The sequence below is a fragment of the Camelus ferus genome, chromosome 32, assembly GCF_009834535.1.
Source record: "Camelus ferus isolate YT-003-E chromosome 32, BCGSAC_Cfer_1.0, whole genome shotgun sequence".
NCBI lineage: Eukaryota > Metazoa > Chordata > Mammalia > Artiodactyla > Camelidae > Camelus > Camelus ferus.
The window spans coordinates 15,947,645-15,969,187 of record NC_045727.1 but is presented as its reverse complement, the minus strand read 5'-3'; the positions used below and the strand labels follow the sequence as shown (position 1 = coordinate 15,969,187).

The window sequence follows — 21,543 nt, the reverse complement described above, 5'->3', positions numbered from 1 at the left end:
GGTTTGGGGTATACCTAGGGCTGTTTTTGACCACCTTACCTCCAAAAGAGAATTTGTCAGAGAATAAAACTATCACAAAGCACACTAAGAGATGGAAAAGACAGATACGTGAGTGCCTGGATTCAGCCATGTCTGATGCTGTTCCCTTGAACTTTTCTGCTACACGAGCCTGTAAGCTCCTTACATGGGCTTAAGGGTTTTTATTTTTAGTTGGATTTATGTCAAGAGTAGCCATGAGTCCTCCACTATTCCACCCATTCGGCATGTGATTTCACATCTCTTGACCTCAGTTTTCTTCCCTGTAAAAAGAATACATTGCAGGGTTAATATTTATGTTAAATGAAATAATGCATGTCAAACACTCATCACAGTGTCTAACTAATAAATGCTCAATTCAGCTATAATTAAGCCCACTCCCATCCTGTTAGGGTCCACAGAGCCCTTTCTCGGCCCCTTGTTCTCATGTGAAGGGTTCCTGTGAGGCTTAAACAAGGCGTCGTGAATGCAAAATGCCCACCGTGTCGTCTGGCACATTCAAGTATGGGTGTTCTCTGGTTGCCCGATGAGCAAGCAGGTTAGTTACGGAAGCCGGGGAAGCGGGATGGTGGTTTTCCTGCATCTTGAGGCTGCCCCCTGGTGGCCGAGGCTGGCCCGGAGGCTGGTCCAGAGGCTGGAGCCTGCCCCTTAGGGCGGGGTCAGGCCGCAGGGGATTCTGGGGCAGGTGGGCGGAGCTGGTCTTGGGCCCTCTGGTGGATGTGGAAGTTTCTGGAGGCTTCCGGGAGTTCCTGAAGTCCTTAGGCGGCCTTTCTAATGGGTGAGGCTGCATCCCCGCCCAGTTAGTTGCCTGACCTGAGGTGTCGCAGCACGAGCGCGTCCAGGCTGTCAGGTGCGGCCGGGCGCTGGCGGAGGCCGGCAGCAATGCCCTGCGGTAGGAGGAGGCCCCAAGTATGGCCGCCGCCAGTGTCTGTGGCCCTGGGCTGAGCCGCGGTCCCCCGCCTCTCTGGGAGACCCTCCAAGACCAGAGGTAGGTCTGGCCTAGGCTCCTAGAGCATTACGGCTTCTTCCCTGGGTCCCGGAGCGCGTGAGAGTCTGTGTGTGCCCTTTGAGTTCGAAACCTCGGTTTCCCCTCCGCCCCCCGGGCCTCCCGGAATGAAGCCCAGCTGGCCTCCAAAGCCAGGTGCTCGGGGAGCTCTTCTTCCTGGTGCAGGAGCTGGACGTGGGGCTCAGACCTCTCCTTTGGAAGGACGTGTGGAGTGTGTGGGTCGCCCACCTGAGGGTAGGGCTGTATCGCGAGTCCGCGCCTCCTGCTTGTCTCCTTGTGGGTCCTTCTTCACTTGTAGATCTTTTCTGGTAGCTTCTGGTCTTTTTCATCCGTGGTGGTTCTGCAGATAGCTGTGATTTTGGTGTGTTCATGAGAGGAGGTGAGTTCAGGGTCTTTCTACCTCTTCTTCGTGGCGGGTCTCTCCTATAACGCTTTGAAGATGGTTCATTTTGTGTGTCAACTTGACTGGCTCACAGGGTGCCCAGACTTTTGGTCAAAGGTTCTGGGTGTGTCTGTGAGGATGTTTCTGAAATACCCAAACCGATAATAAGTGTAGTTGCTCTCGCCAGAATAATGATAGTGCCAGTAATGGTGCAGAAATTTTGTTTTTTTCCTTTGTTTTTCCCCCTCTTTAGAATATTTCTTAAAGAGAAATGCGGCATATATCTGAAAACAAAAAACAAAAAACAAGTGGGTATATATCCAAAAAAGCCTAAAAACACTCTAAAAGATACCCCAGTGTTCATAGCAGCATTATTTGCAACTGCCAAGATGTGGAAGCAACCCAAGTGTCTGTCAACAGGTGAATGGATAAAGAGGATGTATATGTGTGTGTGTGTGTGTGTGTGTGTGTGTGTGTATGTGTATGTGTATGTGTATATATGTGTGTGTATATGTATATATGATGGAATGCTATTCAGCCATAAAAAAGAATGAAATACTGCCATTTGCAGTAACATGGATGGACCTAGAGGTTATAATACTGAGTGAAGTAAGTCAGACAGAGAAAGACAAATGTTGTATGATGTCACTTATGTGTGGAATCTAAAAAGCACAACAATGAATATAACAAAAAAGCAGACACACAGGTACAGAGAACAAACTAGTGGGCCGGTTGGGAGAGGGAGGGGCTAGGGGTGTAAGAGGTGCAAACTATTATGTATAAAATAAGCTGCAAGGATCTATTGTACAACACAGGGAATATAGCCAATATTTTATAATAACTCTGAGTGGAATATAACCTTTAAAAATTGTGAATCACTATATTGAACACCTATAACTTATATAATATTGAACAGCAACTGTAGTTCAATAAAAGAATAAAATGATACTTAAAAATGAAAAATAAATGTAAAAAAGAATATAGGACTTACAGATATGATTAAGACAGTTTTGTCCTTGAAAAGCTTATAAATTAGTGCCAGAGATAGACCAGAGAAAAAAAGTGTTCTTTGTTAATGTTATTTGGATGGGCTCTAATGAATTCCATGATTTTTAAAAAACATTTCTGTATTTTGGCCATTTTGGCCATTCCCCCTACCCTGATTTGTGGCCATTCTGAATGAAGTTTCTGGAGTGCGTTGTTTTCTTTTCCTGTCTGGGACCTCACGTGGGCTCTTATCATGTAAAGGAGTGCACCCTTTCTCCTGTCCTCCTTTAATTTGGGTCATCCTTGAGGTTGCAGCCTAGATACATCCCCTCCAGGAAGTCTTCCTGGATGCACCAGTTCTAGAATAACGTGTCCCTCCTTCCTGTAGAGCCCTTTCCTCTCATCACAATATATGATAAGCATCAAATGGCCTGCACCTGGGCCCCTTTTCTCTCCCTCCTCTTCGGAGACGGCCCCCACTCTGTCTGTGGAGTGTGTATCTACTTTTACTTTAACCTGAGCACCCAACTGCCACACCTCTTTCCTTGCTTTTGTCTTGATTTACACTTTATGCAGTATGCATCTCTCTAAATAAATCTACCTTTACTCAACTATGAAAAAAAAAATAGCTTGCACCTTGCTGGACCAGGAGTTCTAAAGATCCCAGGACCACATCTCATTCATTGCTGTAACTGGTGCAATGTAGCACAAAAGAAGCCACACATAAATGTTGGACAAATGTTAAATAAACACTGCAGCTCACATCCTTGGATCATTGTGGAGAAAGGACTGGCACCCCTGTTTGATAGAAGATGAGCTGGAGACTCAGAAAGGTGGCGAAAGCGGAAATGAAGCAGAACTGAATTCAGAATTTAGTTTCCTCTGATTCCAAAGTAGTTTTGTACTTAGCTACACTGCCTCCATTTCAGCACCTTGGGTTGCTTCTCCCATTCTTCCCCCCCAGCTTCCCAGCTCCTGGAAAAGGCTAGAGACAGAGGAAAAGAAGCTGGAGAGAGGACTATGTAACCTGGGAAACAGAAGGCATCACCTTCTCCAGCAGGAGAGAAGCCGGGAACACAAATGATGCCAGCATTTCCCGTTATTTTCTTCCGGAGGAGAACTTGGCCTCCTTTCCTCATGCTGGGGACTCACAAAATCCGATTTGAAATCTACTCAAGTGTACATTAACCAGCTTCCTTTTGGCACAGGCTGGGGAGCCTATAATTAGAGCAGACACCATACCATTTAGCGAGTTTCATTCACAGGAACAGAAAGTGTGCTTGCAAAGGGAGACGACTGGAGAAGCAAACTTCTCTGGAGAGCTTGCACCTGCTGAGTGCCAAAAAGATGCCTTTCTAAGTTCAGAGATTGTGGCTGGCTGAACGCAGGTGGGGACACCACCCTGGGAAGGCGACGCCAGGTTGTCCTCAAACAAATCGAGCTTGGGTCAGGGCACACGTATTCAAATCAACACGCAGGTAAACACCTCAGCTTCTCTGAGCTGTTTCTGCATCTGTGCAATTGGGACATTATCACTGACCTCACAGGGTTATATTGTCAAGGTCTAAATGAGATGGTGTATAAATAAAACTAGAGTAGGTGCTCAGAGATGATAAACAGTACTACTTCTTAAAACCACCACCTCCACCAATAAAATAACCAGCATTTATTGAGCACATATTACATCCCAGACCATGTTCTAACACTTTATACCTATTAACTCAATTTCACAACACTTGGTAAATAATGCATTTGAGGAAACTGAGACCCAGCAAGATTGTGCCACTTGCACAAAATTCACACGGGATGATAGTTTTTACTAATATCCCAAGGGGTGTGGGAGAGCATGACAGTATAAGGGAGTATATGGAATACAAACTCATCAGTGTTGAGGTCCACATTTTCCTTATTAGGATCTTGGGACCAAGTAAAGGGAGATTTTTTAGGTAAACTCTCATTTATTGGGTGCTGTCTAGTATAATCTAGATGCTTTAATAGCTATTATTTTGTTTAATAATTTATTCTTCTCCCTGGGAGATTGCAGATGTGAAAGAATAGAGCCAGAGATTGGTATGTCTTGCCAATGTCATGCAGAGCTGTGATTAAAACTCTGGGTGGTCCAATCGCATACAAATTACTCATTTTACAGTACCACAGGATCACGTGAGCCAGTCAGGACGCTTGGATACAGAAGCTAGCTTAAAGGAAAAGGAAGTTTATTGGATCATCAAATTAAAAACTCTCAAAGCAGGCCTTCAGGCATGGCTGGATCCAGGTGCCTGAATAAACACAGACATTTATCTTTCAACCCCTCTTCTCTCTCTGATGGCTTCATCCTTAAGAAGTCCCTCTCCTCTTTGTGGTGAGATCTCCATTGGTTTTTTGAGTATCTGGCCCTGGCTGATTTTCCCCCACCTCCCACCATTGGCTTCATTACCTCACCCAAGTTAGAAGATGAGGTGATGTGGTCTTCATGGGTCAGCCTCCTGAGAGTCAAGAGCAGAGCAGGGAAGGAAGGGGGGTGGAGGCCAGAAGGAGAATAACCAACCGTTGCTCCCACTCCTCCATCTAGGCTCTAGTTTTGGTTCCTTCTTAAGTGCTATAGATTTTCTACCAAAACAGGAGGCTGCCCTGATGCACAGTTTTCATCCTAGGGATTGGATGCTTTTCACCTCCCAGGCATTGGCTGGGCCAATCAGGAAGTATGGACGCACTCTCCCTCCGGCTTGGGATCTCTCTCTGTCAAAACCCAGGACCCCACCTCTCGATGCCTGACTTGGGGTTTCTTCCTCCCCTGGCAGCCCAGGTCCACTCATCTCCTTGGGCTCCATTTCTTTCTTGTATCCTGGCAGTTAGCTCTTCTTCTGTCTAACTACATCTGTTCCTCATCCCACCCCCAGGGCGTGGCCCACTGAGCCCCCTCTGTCTTGCTTCCACCTCTTTCCAGATGTGGCATTGGGAACCGGCCCTCCTTATTCCTTCTCTGCTTCTTTGGCTCTTGCCCAGCTGGGCACCATTCACCCACTGGGTGATTGAGGGCCACTTACCTTCTGTGGGCCTCAGTCTTCTCAGCTGCAGAAATGGGGGTGATCCCTACCGATCAGTTGACCACAGTGAAAGCCTGAGCTTGGCGATTGTATTTACAGTAACACGAACACAATATGTGAGGAATTACCAGGAGGTTTCGGGCGGCCACAAGGCTGGATTTGTACTGATACTGCCCCATTACCAGGTGTCATGTTGCATTTGCAGGAGGTAGCTGTATGGAATTCCACTCCCTTGTACTGTATGAAATATTCACCTGCCTTCCCTGGAAGAGATGAGAGCATCCTCTCTGCTTCCTGGCTGTTCCACCATGGATGGAGCCAAGCCCCAGGCTGTCACTAATAAAGGATGACACCAGGACCAAAGCAGAGCCTTGGGCTTCTGGGACAGAGGGGTGAGGCTAGTGGGTGGTGCAGAACAGAGGGAGGGGTCATGACATCTGTAGCGGTCCAGGGTCTGGTAGAGCCTCATTACTCGCCTGTTCCCCGTAGGTAAAGACACGTGGAATTGGAAGGAGTCATGGATTGAGTTGTGTGCCTCCATCTCAAATCCTTATATTGAAGTCCTTTCAGTACCTCCAAATGTGGTGTTATTTTGAAATAGGGTCATTTAGATGTGAGGAGTCAAGATGAGGTCATGCTGGAGTGGGGTAGGCCCTGATCCAGTATGACTGATGTCCTCATGAAAGGTGTCCGGAGACAGACACACATGCAGGGAGAACTCCAGGTGAAGACTGGAGTTATGCTGCCTCAAACCAAGGAACTACAAGAAGCTGGAAGAAAAGCCTGGAAGAGATCCTTCCTTGCGGTCTTCAGAGGGAGCCTGGCCCTGCTGACATCTGGATTTTGGACTTCTGGCCTCAGAACTGCAAGACAATAAATTTCTGTGGTTTTTAAGCTGCCCAGTTTGTGGTACTCTGTTGCAGCAGCCCTAGGGAAATAACACAGAACGGAATCCCCAGGGGGCACGGGGGTCAAGGGGGTGCTGTCTGGGCAGGGCATGGAGGATGAACTCTGGGGTCAACCAGAATTGACTTTGAAAATGAGAGTTGAAGTTTTAAGAGGGAATTTGGTGTTGAGAGTATGGAGATAGAAGGAAGACATTTTTACTTCCTTACTGTAGGGACCCTGGGTGACTCATCACACTTTTCTTGGCCTCATTTTTCTCCTCTGTGAAATAGGGACAATCTGTTGTCCTCATAGTATTGTTAGGAGATTAACCAGTATAACCCCGGTAGAGCAATTAGCACGTGAAACTTGTGCTTTCCTCACTACTGGCTGAATGACCTTAGGCAAGTCACTTTGCTTGTGTGGGCCTCAGTTCTCTCATCTGTAAAAGGGGGCTAGTGATTCTGCCCTCACATTTTTGTTAAAAGTATAAAGAAGGTATACAACCATCTGTCCCGATAACTGACAGCTAGTAGGAGGTAAATAATTGTTTAGCTTCATTAGTAGCTCTCCTCCTTGTAGGTAGCACTGGGTGGGAGGGGTGGAAACAGACCCAGGTCTGGTCCTGTTTGTCTTAGCCCTGGGTCTGGAAGCAGCAGTGTGCTCCCTGAGAAGGGACCTCCTCTGTCCTTCTTCCCCTGTACGTCCTCCAGCACGAGTCCTGAGGAAGCCTTGCTACCTCTCTGCTTGTTTTAATGATCTCCCCAGGTCTCACAATGCTTGTTATCGAAACCACAGCAATCAATCATGGGCCCCCTAATTAAAAGCCAGCCTTAGGTCCCTGTGCCTGGGACTGGAGCCCTGCCTTACCTGTATCCAAGAAGAAAACTAGTCGACAGAGGCCTTAGTGAGAACTTGTTCCCCAGAAGTCAGGACAGAGCCAGTTCAGAGGGGCTGAGTGAGCCTTGACCCCTGAGGTCAGTGGGGCCTGTCACAGCAGGTTGTGTGTTCACAATGGCCCTTGTGTGGAAGCCCAGTATAGTGAGAAGAATTTGGACTCAAAAAGCTGGGGTTTAGAGTGCCAGCTCCTATAGCTGATCTTAAACAAGTCACTACACTTCTTGGGCTTCAGTTTTCTTACCTGTAAATTGGGGATAGTAACTGTGCTTACCTCCTAGGGTTGCTGTGAAGAGTGAGTGAGTAAAGTGGTGAACACTGCCGGCCCGGGATGCTCAGCATCTTGTCTTATGGGAGGCGAAGATGTTTCTTATGCTGAGGAACCTACAGTCTTCCATTTCTGCTGCTTGGCCCAGTAGCTGCCTATTCATAGTGGGGAGATGCTTTTTTTGGGCCATTTTAAGTGAGAAATGTAGTCATTTCTTTCACCCCTGGAAACAAACATTTTGTTTGAGGAATTTCAGAATGTCAACAGAGGGATGAGTGACCTCAAATCTAGGTAGCCTGACTCCCTCAGTTTGAAGTTGTAATACCTGAGAGCCAGAGAGGGAAGGATGCTTGTCCATGGCAACACAGCATATGAATGCAGAACCAGGATTAGAACTCAGCTCTGTAATTTGCCCTCATATCGCTTTTAGTTGGTGATGGCAGTATGGCGGTCAGCCATAGTCCAAGCCCGACTGACTAGCCTAGAAGCAGCCTCCCTTAGTTGCTGAACTGGGATCCTCGACTTTCTCTTCAACCCAAGGCCCTTGTAAGGGCAAGTCTCAACACAGGAGTTTGAACATAACAAAACCACAGGCTGACAGCCTTGTACTCACAAACACAGTGTTGGGGGAGGTGAAGGGGGAGGAAGTGCTCTCTTGACTTTCCAAAGGAAAACAATTTTCTTTCTCGGTAACTGCAATTACTTGAAAACCATGTCAAAACAGTCATTTTTTTTCCTCCAGTACTGTCTCTCTCTGTCTCTTTCTTCCTCTCCCTCCCTTCCCTTCCTTCCCCCTCCCTCCTTTCTTTCTCACCAGTGTTCAAGGGGCCAGAGAAACTACAGGATCATCAAGGGCAAAGATCTCAGTTAAGGACCCCGGACAGAGATGCATCCCCCACCCCATTAGCTGAGCTTCCCTGGAAAGAAGGGCAGCAGCCAATTAATGCCCAAGATCCGATGAGCGTATTCCTCATATGGATATTTCTTACATTTCTTAAAGCATTGCTTTTTGGTTCCATTTCCCTATAAAGTGGTGAGCCCCATATGGATGGGCATTTTTGAGAAGCTTGAGGGCCCTCATCTCTCGAGAGCACCCTAGAAAGATTGTCTGTACTAAGTGAGTCTTGCTGCTCATTCTAATTATGGTCCTTTCCAACTGTAAACCTCTTTGAATAATAAATAGATAATGAGACTTAGGAAAATAAAGGCTGTGTCATTAACCAAGCCACAGACCACAGATCACTGGCAACTTTGGGGCCACTTAGCTCCTTGACTGCTTGGACAGCTGTGTCTGTACCTAAATTAATGGTCCTGTTCCCACTGTCTGATCACTGAACAGACTAGGGGAGAGGTCACCTGATTCCCTCACAGGGCTAAATAAGACACCTTTGTTGTGGGTTCTGCTTGGCATTCTCTGTCTAATTACAGGAACAATTGTTTGAACAAATTAATACATCAATTTAGCAGAAGGGTCATTGTGTGAATGCAGAGTCCCTCCCAGGCCAGGAGAACGAGGACTTAACTTCCACTTCTGCCCGCACCCAGACCTGTTTTATTTTAAGTATGCATTTGTGACCTATTTGGAGTTCATATCTCTGGTATCCATTTCCTTAGAAGTCCTGTCTTGTGGATGTGATAGGCAATAACCAAAGTAGGATCTGCCCCCTTTTACACTACCAGACCCTCAAGGTCAAGAAACTGATCTCACTCACCTGTAGAGTGCCAGTAGAGAGCCAGACACAGTGGTCAGTGTGTGTGATGACTGACTGAAGGACTGAATGAATATTAAAAGGGAAATTGAATTTAAGCTCAGTGAGGGCAGGGATTTACCGTTTTTATTTTTTTCCTGCAGAAAACGCAACATCTAAAACAATGTTTGGTCCGGAGTAAGGTGATCACTGTTTATTGTATTGCGTGAGTGTGGGAATGAATGAATATGAGAACATGGGCCCCCTTTCCTTGCTAATTGTGGGATCTAGAGAGAGGAACTCCTCCCTTTCTTGTGAATGGTTCAATGGAGGCTCCGATGACAGTGTTTATGGGAGGTTGCTTGGTGACGTGGATAAAATGGGGGTTGAAATCCAGGTCTTTTGGACTCCAGAGTTCTTCCCCCTGAAGATACAGAAGTGCACTTCATATCTTCATGGCATGATTGATGGCTTGGAGGCCCCTCCATGGAGTCATGTGATCTGAACAACCCCCATCTTCCCAGTGGTTCACCAGTGCCTGGATGACCACTGATAGCTTGGCAGCCCTTCCAGTTCTCTTCTTGGTAGGATCTTTTCCCTCTTTTTTTATAGTGGTCAACAAAATGGGTCAACTCTCCATGAGGGAAGATGGATTTAGGATGTTGATCAAAAGAGGGATTTGGGAGCAGGTATAATGAAAGGCAAGATGAAGAAGATACCTAGACATCTCTGCCTCCGCACAACCTATAATGTAAGAGAGGGTCAAAATCTTGGTAACCATCTAATTCAATCCACTCATTTAGTGACTGAGACACCTGAGGCTCAGAGAGGGTTAGATATTTGCGAAAAGGCACACAGCTTGTGACTTACAGCATAGGGACTTGCACCATGGTTTCTTAACTGCTCTTGTGCTTTTTTTCCCCCTCTGCACCATACTCCCTCTAGTTTGGCGGGATGAGGGGGGCCCTTAAAATTGTCTCCTAAAGGAAGGAAGCAGATTTATGGGTTAATAAACATTTACAATGAGCTGCTGAAAAACAGACTCAGGTAGACAGGAATTATTCATTCAAATTAACTATAAATTAAGATCAACCTAATTTAGGCCTATTAAAATGGAAAGCATATTATCTCTCATTCAAAGAAATTTGTATTTGATGCAAATAGAACAAGTTCCTAAACTTTAGAAATGTTCTTGGATTTTTCATCTGCGTAGTTAACCAATGGAGAATGGGCCCCCGATTTAAAAACAGGGGAACATAAGGAACAATAATTAGTTATGTAAATAATGTGGCATTCTTGTTTATAATTAGTTCAAGAATAAAATAAAATTCACGCATGTCACAGGACTAATTTTCGTATGCAAATGAACAATCAAAATTATAAACGGTAATAATGCAGTTTGGGAGAGGTGACAGTCTCAATTTATTAGCAGAGGTGCCAGTTACAGCTGATAATGGCTGACGTTGAGAGATTTCAAAGGTGCCCAGACCTGGAAAATTCTCACCAAGCATGAGGGAGAAAATCTAACTGAAATGTTTTTTACCTGTTTTATGTTACTGTTGGCCACAAAGTATGCCCAGGGCTCCCCCAAGGCTGGAAAGAGAGATTACCACACCAGGGAGAGAGGACTTCAAGAGAGTCTGTGAAAAGATTGCTCTGGAATCTGGCTGGTGGAAGAAGCCAAGAGAGGGTATTCTAACCTGGACTCTGAACCTCAACCATGTGTATGACCTTGGGCAAGCCACCAGCCCTTGCTGGGTCTCAACTTCCCCAATAAGATGGAGTTTTCATGAAAGAGGAGGCAGAAACTTTGGAATCAAACAGGCTTGCGTTGTAACCTCGGCTCTTTACCACTCGGCTAACTGCGGGGCTTTCTTCCTTACCTGTGTGTGCTTAAGTTTCCTCCTGTGTAAAATGGCAGTAACACTAGTGTTCCTTATCTGTAAGCAGTGCTGAATTACCTCCAGGAAGGACCACGTGCATGTTTGGAATACCAGGTAAGTGCAGTATCAGGGGAAGAGAAAGAGTGAGATAATCAGAAGGTCTAGAAAAAAGGTGCTGAAATTTTGGCCTTCATGAGAGCTTTGTGTTGTTCTGAAAAATAACTTGAAAGTTCACCATGTCACCATGAAGAGGTGCATCATGTTACTTGAGATTTACCCATCCATCCATCCACCTAAATATTAGGAACATTTAACTGTGTACCTTATGATGGATGGAGACTCCAGTCCCATGTAACTGGTGGCACTCCAAATTTGGGATGGACATTAATGATTATTGAGCAACTACTGTGTGTTGAGCTCTATCTAGAAGCTTTAGTTACATTATCTCATTTAGTCCTAATGACAGCCTTAAGAGCTATGGATAACAATGCACAAAATAACAATAGCTTCCATTTATTGAGTGTTACTAGGCCCTGTGATTAGCTTTTTATGTGAATTACCTCAGTTAATGTCCCCAACAGTTGTGAAAAGGAGATACTCTTTTTTTTTTTTTTTTTTGCCAGATTTACCATTATTTCACAGATTCAGAGAGGTTAAGTGACCTGCCCAAGGTCACACAGAACATTAGCAGTCAAGCCAGGCTGTATCTCCTGGTGTTTGGAAATTCAGGTGGGCTTCTGTCTCCACCACTGTGCCTTCAGTACAGTGATGTTCTCTTGGAGGAGGGCACGTTTGCTCCTGGCCTCACTAGGCAGTTGTGGGAGGAGGAAGACAGTGTCTTCTCCCAGAGATGTTTCTCTCTGCTCCGTACCCCAGGGGGCATCCCCTCCTGAGCACCCTGACAGGTCAGCCTGTGCTCAGAGCAGCCTGGGCGGGCCTTCCACAGCTCCCAGATGTGAACACACGCAGCTGTCAGGCTCCCAGAGTCTCTGGATCCCAAAAACAGTAGGGGACCCTGCAGGATTAATTGCTTCTGCAGCTCCCAGCAGGGAGGCGTGGGACCCAGAGAGCTTAGCTTAGTTAAGGATGAAGGGAGGGCACACAGGAGGCTGAGAGCAGGCCTCTGCAGCTCAGGAGGCTCTGTTCTGCAGGCCCAAAGACCCTGCGTGGGTGGAGGAAGGCTTATGGTGGGGAGGGAAGGCCATGGAGGGCCTCGCTTCCTCTGGGGCTAAAATGTCAGACCCTAAAGTCCTCTTCCCCCTCTTCCCCCCTTCTGTGCAACCGGAAGAGGAACCCCAGGAGAATCTGTTTTCACCTTCTTAATTCTCTTGGTGTGATCTTCTTCCCTTTCTATTCTTCTTCCGGAGACCTACTATGTCTTACACTCTGGGGATACCAAGATGAACCAGGCAGACCCAGGCCTGACCCCATGGAGCCGGGAGTCTAGTGGGGAAGACAGACATTATCCAGTACTGGCACAGATAAGGGCACGGTGACAGGCTGGGCTCAGGGTTACGTCAGGGAGTCGCAGGTGTCCCTGGAGCAGGATCTGATTTGTGTGGGAGGTGGTCTTAGCTAGGAAGGACTTTCCTGAGGGGGTGAAGTTGGTACTCAGCATAGGTGGATTAGGTCAAGAGTCACTTCACCTCCTGAAGCCTCAATTCTTTGTCAAATGGGATAACAGTAGCACCTACGTCCTAGGATATTTGTAAGGAAGAAATGTGATGAAACGGGAAAATGGGTAGCATGGAGCTGGTACACAGCGAGCACCCCCATTTTATAACCATGGTTGTGTTCCCTTCATGTGACACCACCCTGGATCAGAAGCCCATCTTTGAGTAACTGCTTCCTGAGGGACAAAGAAATGCAGGCCCCCTGTATGAAATGCTTTCATGATGAAATGCACAGAAGAGGAATGGGCTCACTCTGCCGTGTGTGTGTGTGTGTGTGTGTGTGTGTGTGTGTGTAAAAGAGAAGGGGCAGAGAGAGATAAAGAGGATTGCACAGAGAAGGTGGTGTCTGGGCCAAGTCCTGAGTGTTTAATACTGTTCAAGAGAATGAAGAAGGGAAGGGTGTTGGAAGTAGAAGGAACAGTAGGTGCAGATTGATACACCCAGCAGCAAAACTGTTACCGACATGGAGAATCAGATATAATTCCCCACTATGTTCTAGCTCATGTCCATGGCCTTTCACAACTCAACTGCATCTCCTCTCTCTCTCCCCACTTAATGTGCACAAGTCACACTGCCTTCTTTTGTGACCCTCAGACACTAAGGCTTCCACACTTCCTCTGTCTGGAGCCCTCTTCCACTAGGCCTCTGCAAGTCCAGTTATTTCTCATCATTAAGCTCCCAGCTCAACCATCACCCTGGAGAGGACTCTCTGACCCCTCCCCAGTCACGTCACTCCTGTCATCCCTGTGATTTTACTTTTAGTGCTTATCAATACATCTCTACTAGTTGACTTGTGTATGGTTTCTGTCTCTTACTAAAACATAAACGGGGCTTGGTTTTGTGCTGTCATACCTCTAGCGCTGAGGACAGAGTCTGGCACAGAGTTGGTCCTTAAAAATATGTGTTAACTGAATGAATACTTGTATAGGGGCAGCAGTTGGCTGTATGCAGAATACCACACCTTATGTAAAAAGTTCTTCTAAAATACACCATTGACACTTGAATTTCCTCATTTGAAGCATGTAAAATAAGAATAGCCAGGCTTCCAAGACACCTTGCTTCTATTCCCAGCAGCATTTCTTCACCAAACAGATAATCTGGGGTTGGGGGGATAAAAATAGATAAATCATGTTAAACTTAAGATGAAAATTGAGAATATTCATTGAAGGACACTTAAGAGGGTAAGAAATAGAATAAGAGAAGATAATTGAAATCCATATGCTTGATGAAGAACTCTTATCTAGACCAAATAAAGGACTCCCACAGTCAACATGAGAAAGGCAGATAATCCTATGGAAAAATGGACAAAAGGCCTGAATAGGCATTTCACCCAAATGGGTATCAAAATGACCAGTAGACATATTATATGTTCAGTTTCAGGAGTCAACTGAATAACACAGATTAAAATCACAATGTGATACTACTGCACACACACCATAATGGTTAAGATATGTAGAAAGCTAGGGGATACCAAGCATCGGTGAGAAGATGGAGTAACTGAAACTATTTTACATTGTTTGTAGGAGACCAAATTGATACAGCCATTTGGGAAATCTGTTTGTTGGCATCTACTAAAGCCAAGTTCATGTGTATCGTGTGACTTAGTAATTCCACTTCTTGGTATAAATCCAACAGAAATATACACATATATGCACCAGGAGACTTGTGAAAAAAAGTTTATGGCAGCACTATTTGCTTTAGTCCCAGGTAGAAACAACCCAAATGCTTACAATGGAAGCATGGCTAAAGAAATGGTGGTATGTTCACACAGTGTAAAACCAAGCACCATGGCAGTGAACAAACCACAGACACGTATAAAAACATGGATGAATCTCACACATATGATTTTGGGTGAAAGAAGGCAGACACGAGATCACATGCCATGAGAGTCTATCCACCTCAAGTTCAGCAGCTGTACAAACTGTGTTAGGGGTTAGGAGGGTGGTTGTTTTTTGGAGTTGGATAGTGACTTGGGAGTATGACAGTCTCTGGGTAGTTGAGGATGGGGTGGGGGAAGCTGGGAATTTTGTGTGTCTTGAGCTCAGTCCTGTGTTTGATTTGTAAAAATTGATTGGTTGCACCCTTGTGCAACTTGTGACTTATGCATCTTTTGGCATGTATGTTACGTATTAATAGAGTTTATTTAAAAATACTTATGGGGTCCTGCAATATGCAAACTGGTCTTGACTCTGGGGAGCCATCAAAATCAGTGGAGAGGGAAATCTGCACCCCCCAGCCACCATCATGGAATGAAGTACTCTACATTCTAGTGAATGCCATGGACTCGCTGGGTGGCCTCAGGTAAGAGACCTTGTTTCCCTTAGAGATAAGAAAACTGGGTTTCATTTCCCTTATCTATAAATTGAGACTCCTCTTTCCCTCAATCACACCCAGCTGGTGAATTCTCTTTTCACCACTCCCTTCTTCTCTCAAAGAGACAAGCCCTCCTCACCATATGTCTCTTTGTTTATTTCCACTCAGAGCTACGTTTCAAATCCTGGCCCTAAAAGCCCAGGCAAGGAGGGGCCCCGGCTTCCACCTCTGTGAATCCCACAGCCCTCCTCCTGAGATCTGCAGGGGGAGCATGAAATATTTAAAAGCTCAAATTGAAATCCTGTTAGCGCCAGGTCTTGGAAAGCCAAGTTCTCCAGCCCCAGAACATCAGTATCTGTTTGCTGGTGTCATTTAGGGACCCTGGCTTTCCAAACCATTGACTGAACCTTTCTGTCAATCCAACACTTTTAGGGTAATTTAACTTAATAATACCTTTGTCGGCACCGGCGCCTGTATCTGAAGGGTGATTACCATAGAAGTTATTTTAGGTTGTTTAATGGAATGTAGTAAATTCTCAATTGACAGGGCAGATCCTTAGAATGGCTTTTCAAAGTGTTTACCTTTCAAAGCCTTTCCCCCTCACTTTACCAAACTTACTACTTTGAGCTGGTGAAGACTTCATAAATTATTAGCAATTGTTCTCCCCCCGTGTTCACATGCATCATTAATTCTTTGTAAAAAGTTCAAACTGTCCGGAGCTTAATTGTTATCACTGGGAGAACGGCTGGAAATGGATGTGGGCTCTATTATTTCTGTCAGAAATTTTGACTTACTGCACTTGATATTTTACCCATCACATTGTATTCTCAGTACAGAGAGCAAAAAAGAGGAAGGGAGGGAAAAAAACATAAATGCTTCTCCTTGAAACAAAAAAATAATAATACATATATTTTCTGGGGAGAAAAGTCAAGGATCCAGGTGACAAAATAATAGTTCCAATCCCCTGAAGAGAGAGGAGGAGGGCAGCGTTTAGGGGAAAATTTATGTTGTAAGTTTTATTGGCTTGAACTGTCTTTTTATTCTAAGGTTTGAAGGTTCTTTAATTCCAGGAATCTAATTTTTAGCATTTCTGAGATGTTGAAATTCTATGTGTCCAATTTCCCAAGGCATCTGATTTTTAGGATACATTAATTCAACAGTCCAAGATTCAGGACTGCTGGGAAGTATAGTCTCTCAAAATTAGAATGAGGGGTCGGGGGTATAGCTCAGTGGTAGAGCGGGTGCTTAGTATGCACAAGGTCCTGGGTTCAATCCCCAAGATCTGCATTAACAACAGCAAATTAGAATGATATTGACAAGAGCCACAATAATAGCACATTTACTGAGAGCTTGTTATGGGCAGATACCATGCTAAATGCTTCCTTTGCATCACCTCATTTAGTCTTCATGTCACCCCAAACTATACTCTATCTAGGAACCCCATTTTACAGCTGGATAAATGGAGGCACAGAGTGGTTGAGTAACTTGCTCAAGGACACACAGCTGGTAAGTGACAGAGGTAGGCTTTGAACCTAGGCAGTCTGACTCCATGGACCTTACGTGTAGAACCTAAGTATCCCATCTCTAGATATTGTCAATGGTTCTTTTGCCCCACCTGGAAAGCTGTGGATTAGGCAGGGCATGGCAGTGCAAGTGATCACATTTGCAGGTGAGTCTGTTGCCAGACAACTTCTTAGGTGAACCAGCACTGGCCTATCTTCTGCCTTTGTGGACACTGCTTATCCAGTCCAGGAGGTCTTCGCTTCCCATTCATTCTACAAGATCACCTCTTCCAAGAAGCCTTCAATTCTGCTCTGCCACCACTGGAAGTGATTGCTCCATCCTTTGGAACTTGACAGCATTTGTTGCCAGGAAGTGGGATGGGAGGCAGCTGGTAAACCACCCAAGAGCATGGACTATCGGGTCAGATGTACTTGGGTTGGAATCTTGCTTCAGTGCATTGAGCTTGAGTTAGGCATGCCCTTTGAGCCTCAGCTTTCTCCTGTGTACAATAGGTCATCTCATAGGATTGTTGTGAGGATTAAGGGAGGTGCTCAAAAGGAGTCAGTGAACTGCCTCACACATGATGCTCAATTAACACTGGCTGTTGTTCTGACTGTATTATAGTTATTTGTGAGTATATCCTGCCTTTCATACTGAGTGTTTTGTGGGTTAGAGCATGAGGATCAGTATGTTTTGGGCATTTGCCATGGAGTCACTCTTCTGGGCTGAAGGCTTTATGTTTGTGACATCACTTGACCCTTATAACCACGCTGAGCCTACGAATAATCCATTCTTCAGAGGAGGAGCCTGAATCTCAGTGAGGTTAGTCATCTTGCTCATAGTCACAGGGGTGGTGTGTAATGGTTCTGGGATTCAAACAGATGAGAAAGCCTGCGTTTGTCTGCTTGGTTGCACTGTCGAGGAAGAAGGACCATGTATATGTCTTCTCTGTGCTGTTCTCCAGAAGCTCAGTGAGAAGTGTTTGAGGGGAGTCCCCTGGCAGCACCTGTCCTGTCTTCGGACGTTGGCCAGGGAGTTAGGGCCATTGTTCATACGAATCAGCCAGGGAAGGAGTTCCTTTGATTCTTCACCTATTCCCACTTTTCTTTTTGCCTGTTTTTGTGGGCCTCCTTCCCAGTGAAGCAGAAGAGAAGGGCCTGATGTCCCAGTGATGGTGGGAATGGATTGAGGGTTTGGATGGGCAGGAAGAGCTGGGCCAGGAGTCTGAACATAGGGACTTGAGTTCTGGCCCAGCTATTTGTGTGACTTTGGGAACATCCATTTTTCTCCCAGATTATCCTTTTCCACAACTGCAAAAATACATGAGTTGGGTTATCACTTCAGTGGCTTCCATACTGTTTCTCACATAGAACCAGATGCTCAGATGAAATCGTTATGAGAAAGGCTTACACTTCTGGTCATTTAAGAGAGGGGCTGCTATGAGTGGAGAGGGAGTAGGGGTGTTGATCCCAGCCCTCAACTCCACAGTGGTGCCGAGGCAATGAAAACCAGTGTGCCAAGGGCACTGTTTGAAAAGAGATGGCCAAATGTTCACTAAGGATATTTTCTTCTTTAAGATTCTATGTCTCTTGCCATCCTAAACAATTTGGCCGAAGCTTAGAACTTCTCAGTTGGAGCCAGGTAAGCCAGTCCAGTGCCCTGGGAGTTTGAACACAGAGAAGGTCCTGTGGCCTTGGCCATTGATTTCTGTCTGGGTTTGGAATATGGGTCTGCAATTTCCTCCAAGTCATAAGCCTGCCTGTGCCTCAAGTCTTGTGGAATAACAATCAGATCCCTATGTAGCGACCGCTCTGGAAGCCTCCCTGCTTGTTTGCTGAGTGAGGAAGTGTCACTGTCAACAAAGGAGGTGAAATATCGTTGTAACTCTTAGCATGTCAGAGAGAGTCTAGGCTACTGGGCTACATGGGAGTAGGAAAGGTGCCCCTCTGGTTCTCCTGGGGGAGGAACAGAATGACAGGGTCCACCCACTAGCTCTTGCTTTCATAGAGCACCTGCACTTTGACTTCTTTCCATATGCACGTATGCTTTAAAAATTATTTTTGCTTAGTGTTTTACTTTTATTTTCCTCTATTTCACACAGAAAGCTAAGACTGTGATATGTTGGAGCTTGTTTCTTCTGTCTCGTAAGAACCTATTGTGTCCCTCCCTTCCCAACTCTAATCAGTGAAGTCACGTGGATAGCTTGAAATTGGCCATGGTAGGAGTGCTTCCACCATGACAATTGGCCAGCACTACAAATGAGGGCTTCTCCCTAGGGGAGTTCATGGTTAAATATCTACCAGCACACTACTAGACTAATACAATAAACACTTACATGCCCATCACCCAGCTTTTCTATATCTTGACTTTTTGCTTTATGTATTTGTTTCAGACCTTTCATTTTTTTCTTTTAAGGGATAAAATAATACAAAAACAGTTGGCTCCATCTGTATTACTCTCCACTATCTCATTCATTTGCTTCCTGATTCAGAAATATAGTCCCATCCCAAACTTCGTGTATGTCATGTTTTAAAAATATTTTTACTACATGTGTCCATAAATAATACATGGTATTGTTTTGCATATTCTTAGATTTATATCTGTCATATTATGCCATATGTATCATTCTACAACTTTTATTTTAAAATACATTTTATGTTTTTTTAAAGCTTTATACATGCTGATATATGTAATTCTAATTCATTCATTTTAATTTCTATATGGTGTTCCATTGTATAAATATACCAACATTAATTCTTTTTTCCACTGATGGACATGTAGGCTGTTTCCAATTTTTGTACACATCTCCTGGTGCACATATGCAAGAGTTTTAAAGGTATATACTTAGAAGTGGAATTTCTAGGTGCAAGGATATGCATATCTTAATCTCTGCTAGGTTTGCCAAGTTGCTCCCCAAAATGGTTGCACAAATTTACACTCCCACGAGCAGTGGATAAGAGTTCTTGCCAACAATTGGCATTGTCAGATGGCTTAATATTTTTCCAATCTGATGTGTGTAAAATGGTATCTCTTTGTGGGTTTAATTTGCATTTTCCTGATTACTAGCAAGATTGTGTATCTTTACGTATGTTCAATGGACATTTATTTTTCTCTTTTGTGAATTATCTACTCATTTCTTATGTCATTTCCCCCCATAGTGTTGTTTATCTTTTTTGTAAACCAATTAAAAATATATTTTGATTACTAATATTTTGTGATTATGTGAAATGAAAATTTTTTTCTACCGGTACATATGTCTTTCAATATTGTGTGAGATATCTTTGTGTACTAGTTTTCAAGTTAAATCTAATAACATTTATTAATCTTTAATTTTATAATTTGTGAGTTTGTGTTTGGTTTAATATAGGTAGTCCATCCTGAGGTTGTAAGATACCTTCCTATAATTTATTGTACAATTTAAAAAGTTTAATTTTTCCCTAGTAGGTCTTTGAGTAACCTAAAATTTGTTTTTGCATAATGTATTAGGTAGGAATCTAATTTTATTTGTTTTACATGTATGTAGTCAGTTGTTCCATCACAGTGTAAGAAATATTCCATCTTTTCATCTCTGATTCTCAATAATGTTTTGTAGTTTTTAGTGTAATGAATTTTCTCATTGTTTGTTAGATTTATTTCTAGGTATTTGAAAATTTTAATACTATTATAGTTTCATAATTTAAAAAAATTTTCTTTTCCATTTGTTCATTGCTAGTATATAGAAATAAAATCAATTTTTTGTCTATTGGCTTTGTATCCAGTGACGTTATTAAATTAAAATATTGATGCTAGTAATTTATAGATTGTTTTGGATCTTTCACATACTCAGTCATATCGCCAGTGAATAAAGACAGTTTTATTTCTTCGTTCTCAATCCTTAAGTTTTCATTTCTTTTTCTTTCCTACTGCTCTGGCTAGGACCTCCAGTACAATGCTGAATAGGATTGGTAATAGCAGACATTCTTATTTAGTTCCCTATTTCATGGGGAAAGCTTTCAGTACTTCACCATTAAGAATAATCTTCGATGTATTTAAATTTAAAAAATCAGATTGAGGAAGATCCCTCCTATTTCTTTTTTTCATACATTTTATTTCTTTTAGTGGAGGTACTGGGCCTTGAACCCAGAACTTTGCACATGCTAAGCATGCACTCTACCACTGAGCTATACTCACCCCTCTCCTATTTTTAATTAAAAGTTTTTATCATGAATGTACATTGAGTTTTGTCAAGTGATATTCTGCATCTATTGAAGTAATCATGTAATTGTTCTCCTCTGTTGAAGTGGAAAAATACACTACTGATTTGGGCCATTGTATTTCTGGAATAAATATCAACTGGTCATGATATATTATCATTTTTATTTCTAACTGGATTTGATTTGTAAAATTTTGTTAGGGATTTTTGCATACAAGTTCATGAGAGAGGTACCACTTATTGAAAGGAATTTGCTTACTGAATTGTTTTGGGATTGTTGTTGAAAATCAGTTCACCGTTTTTGTGTGAGTCTAGACTCTTCTTAATTTTTCCAGTTTTTTTGAGATGTATTGATTGATCACATTGTGCAAGTTTAAGGTGTACATGTTGATTCAGTACACTTCTATAGTGCAAAGTGATTACCACCATAATATTAGCTACCACCTCCATCCCTTCATGCAGCTGTCCTTTCTTCTTTTTTTTTTTGTGGTGAGAACATTTAACATCTACTTTCTTAGCAACATTCAAGTATATGATACAGTATCATCAGCTATAATCATCGTGCTGTACTTAAATCCCCAAACTTCTTAATCTTATAACTAGAAGTTTGTACCCTTTGACCAATATCCCCCCACCCTTCCCCACTCCCCACCCCTGGCAGCCACCACTCTATCCTCTGTTTCTCTGAGCTTGTCTATTTTAGATACATATAAGTGGTATTGTATGGTATTTGTCTTTAGCTTATTTCACCAGAGATAATGCCTTCCTGATCCATCCAAACTG

The 21,543-nt window shown here is 43.8% G+C and overlaps 1 protein-coding gene across 4 annotated transcripts in view; it reads left to right on the top strand.

Annotated features, from left to right (window-relative positions):
• Positions 1-749: 749 nt before the first annotated feature.
• LOC116660893 overlaps positions 750-21,543 on the top strand; it is a 377,599-nt gene continuing 356,805 nt past the window's right edge. For all 4 annotated transcript variants that reach the window (XR_004316534.1, XR_004316533.1, XR_004316532.1 and 1 more), the window contains exon 1: positions 750-1,024. The gene's annotated coding sequence lies outside the window, so the exon portion shown is untranslated. The remainder of the gene's footprint in view (positions 1,025-21,543) is intronic.